General features: G+C 49.5%; 1 non-coding gene across 1 annotated transcript; it reads left to right on the top strand.

Moving 5' to 3' along the window:
• Positions 1 to 578: 578 nt before the first annotated feature.
• MIR169d (microRNA MIR169d) lies at positions 579 to 706 on the top strand. The gene has a single exon (NR_121091.1). It is a non-coding gene; the product is annotated as a microRNA MIR169d (primary transcript).
• The last annotated feature ends 6,897 nt before the right edge of the window (positions 707 to 7,603 follow it).

The following is a 7,603-nucleotide window of genomic DNA, read 5'->3' as shown; positions in this document are numbered from 1 at the left end:
CGGCGCATGGCTCGGCCTGACCTGCCGCAAACGCGGCTTCCCTGCTTCTCCAATCTCCATACATGCAACAAAGCCTGCAGATATCCAATCAGAAGTTGAGGGCTGGTCAACGCAACCAATCATGAGGTATATGTTCTTGCAGAAGTTTCCAGGTTTAGAGATCAATCTGCTGAAGCTGAAAGATAAGAAAGTTCATGTGACTGAAATAGCAAAGCTGAGAGTCCAGAGAGGTTTACTGTCAAGGAGGCTGTGGCCACGCACCCACTCAGGCTCGAACCCTGCTGGATGCTCTTTCAGAATGCTGGTCATACTATCGATCCGTATTATATTGTGCGGCGTAAGCAATATCAAAACATCTGGTCAAGAACATTGTTTGATGCTGATTCTTTCCAGAGAAACTGCCAAGCTATATTGGCCTTTCAAGAAAATGCTAGGAATGGAGCATGCATGGACACTGAAACACAGCTACATATGACAAGGTCGTGTCTAATTGCATGCACGCCCATGCACAAGTCGAGGAGACTCCTGTGTCTAATTGCGTGCACCAAGTCAAAGAGTCTCGATTAAGCCTAGCATGAGCAATAGGGGCCACTCAGGCTAGCCAAGGAGACTGCCTATGAACCTCTCAATGGTCCACACATTCAGGTCCTTTGTAAACAAAGGACATAGGCAAGTCATCCTTGGCTATCAGAGGTAGGCCCTTATTGACATGTAAGGCTTCTCCTCTGCTTGTCACCTACTAGCTTGGTACCTTCTGTGACTGGCTTGTTGTGCTCCTTCCATCGAACATCTATTTATACATACGTGCCTCGTCGAGAGGACCGTGTATCCTTTTTTTTTCTTGTTTTTGCTGTTGTTCCAGGACATCTTATTCTCTAATTGGATAGCAGCATATATTCTAGCTTTCTTAGTATATGGGAAACTTTGATGGCCTTGCTGGAGGAACAAGTAGATGTCAACGATAGTGACAACAATATATATAGTGAGTGTTAAAATATGTGTCTAGGCCATTTTTTGTTTTACAACATGTTTTCTAGTACGTTGAGTCATAGATTAATTTTATAACAATCTATATTAACTTCGGAGTCCTAGTTATATATTCCATTATATGCCATCATGTAAAGGGTTGAACCCTACATATACAAATATAAAGACATTGGAGGGTGCAAAGCTTTTAGGCACCTCTGATTTTGACATGGTAATCAAATCCACTAATTAGACTAAAAAATCCATCCGCCACAATTTTATGGCTACCTCCTCAGATGCAAAATTTTAAGCTAATCATATTATTGCCGAGGCCCGAGAAGCTCAACAAGACAAACCATGGTCTATAGAAGGTATAGGTTTTGATCGTGGAGCGAGGAGAGCCTAAATGGCTACCTCATCAGGGTGTCACTAACAACGCAAGCTACGATGAAGGTATAATTGGATCACAAGAAAGTCATCATCATCAGCTTTGCCTATAAAGAGTGGTATGCAGTCGATCAACAAGTATTTGCATATATATTCTCTCATCTATAGTGCGAACACAAGGTTGAATTGTTCCTTGTGGTTCGTGTTCAAGATGAGTGACTGTCAACATAGGTAGTGCTTTGGTGTCAGTCTTGGACTAACCAGAGTATGAGTTTGTGTAGTATGATAATGCCCAAAATCCAATGTTATTCCTAGTAGATGCTTTGAGGAGGACATGATGGAAGCTAAAGGTTTGTTGCCCTATGAAATATCTTCATTTCCTTGTCGATATTTGGGACTTCCTCTTTCCTTGCACAAGTTATCTAGGCAACAGTTCCAGCCTTTTATTGACAGAATTGTTGATCAGCTGTCAAGTTGGAAGGCAGACTTATTGGCAAAGGCAGGGAGAAGTGTCCAAGTTCAGCATTTCCTTACTGTTTATTTGTAAATGGCAGTGGACATCCCCCAATGGGGCTTAGATGCCATTGACAGAATAAAGAAATATTTTCTCTAGAGAGGTCGAAGAGAGGTGAAAGGTGGCCAGTCCCTTGTTGGGCCCTCCGAATGAGATGGCTTTGGTTGCTTAAAACCGACCCCTCAAGGGCCCTGGTTTGGTCCCCCCATTCAAGTTCTAAAAAATTCTACATCTTTCTTTAATGAGGTTGTGCTCTCTAAAGTTGGAAATGGGACCAATACCAAATTCTGGAAAGACAAATGGCTGCACGGTCAAAGAATTGCAGATCTGGCTCCTAGACTCCTTGCTGCAATCCATAAGTGGATTGGTAACATTAGGACTATGAGTGATGCCCTGATTATTGGAAGTGAATTGCTGACATTAAAGGGGCTCTCTCAGTTGGTGTGTTGATTGATTACCTTCATATGTGGGAGATGCTTTCAGTTATTGAGCTGCAGCCTAAAATTAAAAATAGACATATTTTCAGTATTACCCCAGATGGAAAGTACTCTGCAAAATCTAGTTATAATGGGTTGTTCCTGGGTTCAGTTTATTTTGGACACTGCTTAAGGGTGTGGAAAAACTTGGGCTCCACTGAAATGTCGTTTTTTTCATTTGGCTTGTTGCCCATAATAGATGCTGGATAGCTGACCGATTAGCTAAAAGAGGTCTAAACCACCCTGAGAAATGTCTTCTTTGTGACCAAGCTGCAGAAACTTTGGACCATCTTCTCATGGCTTGCTCCTTCTCAAGAATCTTCTGGTATCAGTTTCTTTGGAAATTTGGGCTGCACTCCCTTCCCCTCAGTCGACTGCCACATCCTTCCTATGTTGGTGGGAAGAAGTCTTTGATGTGGTTTTTCGTGTCTTACCAGAAAAAGGCCTTGACTCCGTTATCATCCTAGGTGCATGGATTATTTGGACCCATCGGAATAGATGTGTCTTTGATGGTGTGTTTCCAAGCGTCACCTCAATCCTTGCTTTAGTGGATGAGGACAGAAGTCGATGGGAAACAGCTGGGGCAAAAGGTCTATGTTCTCTAGCTGTCTCTTCGTCTGTTCCCTAGGGTGGTTCTTTGACTTTTTAGTTTGATGGATATTTTCTTGTATGCTATCTACTAGCCTCCATAAGGAGGCCTACTGTTGTATGGTCTTCTTTAGACCTTTTTCTCTATCTGCTTAATATATAAAGGGGCGCAATTGTCCTGCGTGTTTTGAGAAAAAAGTTTGTGTAGTATGTGCAACCATGTCTCTTGCTTGTGGTGTGCAGGTTTGCAATACAGGGATGGTGGTCAACAGCGATGGTGAAGATCATGCAGGTTTATGGCAATGGGCCGAGAGAAGCAAAGGACATGCACTGTGCCTTGATTGAGGAATTGAATAAGCCAGGTGACTAGTCGTGATGACTAACACTTGGGACACACACCAGCGGGAGGACATGATAGAGCGGATCATGTCGCTGGCATGGTCGAGGACTAGCGGTATTTGTTCCTAGGACATGGGGGACGTGTATGGAATACGCTACTCACAAAGGTTTCAGTGGTTGAGCCTCCAGAACACCTAGCACTACGGGCGATTGGTTTCGCCGAGTTTGGGCCACAAAAGTCAGTAATGTGGTTCCGGCGAGAATCAAAGGCGACATGTGGCGTCATCGTGAAGGGTGCGTTGAGGCAAAGCAACTTTGTGAAGCGTGTGTGGCTGTCAGATGAAAAACCCAGGTGTTCTCCCATTTTGCCCCTGGCTGCGTGGATAGGCTCTATGTATCTAGGGGTAGTTTAGTCTTGGGAAATAAACCCCTATAAATAGGTGGAAAGGCTGGTTGGTTCAGCCATCTCTTTTGGCTATCTCATTAGACACTTGTTTAAAAACCCTAGTTTCTATTCTCTAGGTTGCAATAGTTTTAGCCCTGAGATCCGCAGATATTTTGAATTCCACGTTTGTGCTCTTGTGATTTTGTGAGGATGTGTGGTCGTATCCACACATGGTACATGGTGCTTTTGAAATTAATTCGAATCTAATTTGAGTTTGCACATGTTTGTGTTCTTCCACTCCTCTTTTCCCTTCTCTCTTTGGATTTTGGAAGAACCTTCGAGTTCTTGAGTTGTGTGTTGATATGGGGATTGTCTTGGGGTGAGATACAGTCTTTGGACCACTGCAATCTAGTTTTAGTAGTTTGTAGTTGTGATATGATCTGAACTTGTTTTGATAAAAAGGCAAAACCCCAACTAAACCTCAAGTCTAGTTTGTGTTTTCTGATCTGAGATTAAATTATAAATCTGTTGAGTTCAAATTTTGTGGATACCTTGGAAACTCACTTGTCAAGGTGTGTGCAAAAAATTCAGCTCAATCGGAGTCTGTTTGGATCAGTTTCGCATTAAAACAAATTTTGAAGTGATGAAAACAACCTAAGTTAGCAACTCAATTTTGGGTCATTATGGACTTTTTGGTGTCCATTTTACTATTTGTTTGTTTAGATAGGCTCATATTATCCTAGAAACTTTTCAACATCTTTTGTGTACTATTTGGAGTTTTGGAGGTCAGGGTGTGACTTTGGGATTCAAGACAAAGTTGCCTGAGCGTAAAAAATCTACAGGCTCCCATTCACCCTCCTCTAGTCGCCTATTCAATCCTTCACATAGCAAAAGATATCATGATGCAAGTGGCGATAAAGCACCACCATGACTGTAGCATGGAACATCATAGAGGAATGTTTTCCTCTATGGCGAGAGATTCTAATATTTGCCATTACAAAGAATGGACTTCACAGAATTGTCATAAGGCTCACATTTCATAGACTCACATGGACCCATAATTCATAGACTCAATGGCAATTATAACCAAAGAGACAATCTTTGTAATGGCAAAAATCCCAATTTCTCGACTGTGGTATACTTCATTAACACAAGAGTTTTCCTAAACAATATGAAGAAAAGTAATAAATCCATCACAAAAAATATGACCAAATTCTGAGTGCTTGCTCATGAAATGACCTTCACTGATAAACCAATTGAAGATAAAGAACTCCTCTCTTATATTCTTTCCAACCTCAACAAAGAGTTTAGCTCCATTATGATGGCTCCTGTGACCAAGTCAAAGCTTCTTATAGTGAGGGAGACTATTTGTCGGCGTTTCGAGACCGGGGGTCCCTCAGGCCGACGAGTGAGTGCCGCGTGCCCCAGCCCAGATGGGTCGAGCGCGTGGGCGAGCACGAAGGGGGGAGAGAGCGAGGCGGCCGGAGTCCGGCGTGAGAGAGGTGGGAATCCCGCGGCCTTCGTGTTCGTCCCGCGCCCAGGTCGGGTCCGCTTGCAGTAGGGGGTTACAAGCGTCCACGCGGGAGAGGGAAGCGAGCGGCCCCAAGAGAGCGCCTGTCCCGTCCTCGTCCCCGCGCGGCCAACCTTCTCTAGGAGGGCCCTGGTCCTTCCTTTTATAGGCGTAAGGAGAGGATCCAGGTGTACAATGGGGGTGTAGCAGAGTGCTACATGTCTAGCGGGGGAGAGCTGACGCCCTAAGTACATGCCAATGTGGCAGCCGGAGAGATCTTGGCACCATGCTGGTGTGATGTCGTGGCCGTCGGAGGAGCGACGGTGCCTGGCGGAGGGACAACTGTTGGAGCGGTCGAGTCCTTGCTGACGTCCACCTGCTTCCGTAAGAGAGCTAGGAGCCGCCGTCGTCACAGAGCGTGCGGGGCGCCATCATTGCCTATCTGGCGGAGCTGGCCAGATGGGACACCTGTCTTGTTCCCTGCGGCCCGAGTCAGCTTGGGGTAGGGTGATGATGGCGCTTCCCATTGACGTGGCTGGCCTGCGCCCTAGGCTGGGCGATGTGGAGGCTCCTCCGAAGCCGAGGTCGAGTCTGTCTTCCATGGCCGAGGCCGAGTCTGAGCCCCTGGGTCGGGCGAGGCGGAGGTCGTCGGCAGAGGCCAGGGCGGAGTCCGAGCCCTAGGGTCGGGCGGAGCGAAGTTCGTCGTCTTCTGGGGCTGAGCCCGAGTCCGAGCCCTGGGTCAGGCGGAGCAGAGTTCGCCGTCTTCCGGGTCTTAGCCCGAGTCCGAGCCCTGGGTCGGGCGGAGCGGAGTTCGCCGTCTTCCGGGACTTAGCCCGAGTCCGAGCCCTGGGTCGGGTGGAGCGGAGTTCGCCGTCTTCCGGGACTTAGCCCGAGTCCAAGCCCTGGGTCGGGCGGAGCGGAGTTCGCCGTCTTCCGGGACTTAGCCCGAGTCCGAGCCCTGGGTCGGGCAGAGCGGAGCTTCCTATGGTGCCTTTGGCAGGGCCTGACTGCCTGTCAGTCTCACTCTGTCGAGTGGCACTGTAGTCGGAGTGGCGCAGGCGGCGCTGTCCTTCTGTCAGACCGGTCAGTGGAGCGGCGAAGTGACGGCGGTCACTTCGGCTCTGCCGGAGGGCGCGCGTCAGGATAAAGATGTCAGGCCACCTTTGCATTAAATGCTCCTGCGACTTGGTCGGTCGGTGCGGCGATTTAGTCAGGGTTGCTTCTTAGCGAAGGCAGGGCCTCGGGCGAGCCGGAGATGTGTCTGCCGTTGGAGGGGGGCCTCGGGCGAGACGGAAACCCTCTAGGGTCGGCTGCCCTTGTCTGAGGCTAGGCTCGGGCGAGGTGTGATCGAGTCGCTCGAATGGACTGATCCCTGACTTAATCGCACCCATCAGGCCTTTGCAGCTTTATGCTGATGGGGGTTACCAGCTGAGAATTAGGAGTCTTGAGGGTACCCCTAATTATGGTCCCCGACAGTAGCCCCCGAGCCTCGAAGGGAGTGTTAACACTCGCTTGGAGGCTTTCGTCGCACTTTTTTGCAAGGGGACCAGCCTTTCTCGGTTGCATTTTGTTCCGGTGGGTGCGCGCGAGCGCACCCGCCGGGTGTAGCCCCCGAGGCCTCGGAGGAGTGGTTTCACTCCTTCGAGGTCTTAATGCCTTGCGTAACTCTTCGGCTGGTCTGGTTGTTCCCTCATGCGAACTGGCCGTAGCCCGGGTGTACGGTCGGGGCCCAAGTTCTCGGGCTGGTATGTTGACGCTGTCAACGGTTTGGCCGGAGCCGGGTTTGCGAGAGCAGCCCCCGAGCCTCTACATAGGGCGAGAGGGTGATCAGGGACAGACTCGACTTTTTTACATACGCCCCTACGTCGCCTTTCCGCAAGGAGGAGGGGGGAAAGCGCCATGTTACCCTCGATGGGCACCGAACATGGTGTCTTCGGTGAGCTGCAAGCGGGTAATCCGAGTGGACGTCCGTGCCCTGTTCGTTAGGGGTCGGCTAGGGGCCCAGAGGCACGCCCAAAAGTACCTGCGGGTGATCTGCCGGACCCGGTCCCCTGGCGACGGGGTCCGAGGGCTCGATGCCTCCCTCCGATGGGATTCCATTACAAGATCGCTCCCGCTGGTCTCGGAAATGTCCTAGGGTACCTCGGGAGCGCATCCCGAGCCTCGGTTATGTATCGAACGTACCCCTGGTCATCCCTCGCTCGGTGTCTGAGGTGACTGTGAACCCTTCGGGGGCCAGCCTTCGAACCCCTGATCAGTAATGGGCGCGGAGCCCGGGTAGCCTGAGGCGGCCATGGAACCCTTCGGGGGGCCGGCCTTCGAACCTCTGACCAGTAGTGGGTGTAGGGCCCACGCGATCTGAGGCGGCTGTTGAACCCTTCGGGGGGCCAGCCTTCGAACCTCTGATCAGTAAGGAGGCTCGGAGCCTGGTTCCTTCA

This window comes from Zea mays, chromosome 4, assembly GCF_902167145.1.
Source record: "Zea mays cultivar B73 chromosome 4, Zm-B73-REFERENCE-NAM-5.0, whole genome shotgun sequence".
In the NCBI taxonomy this organism is placed as follows: domain Eukaryota; kingdom Viridiplantae; phylum Streptophyta; class Magnoliopsida; order Poales; family Poaceae; genus Zea; species Zea mays.
This window is presented reverse-complemented; position numbering and strand designations above follow the sequence as displayed.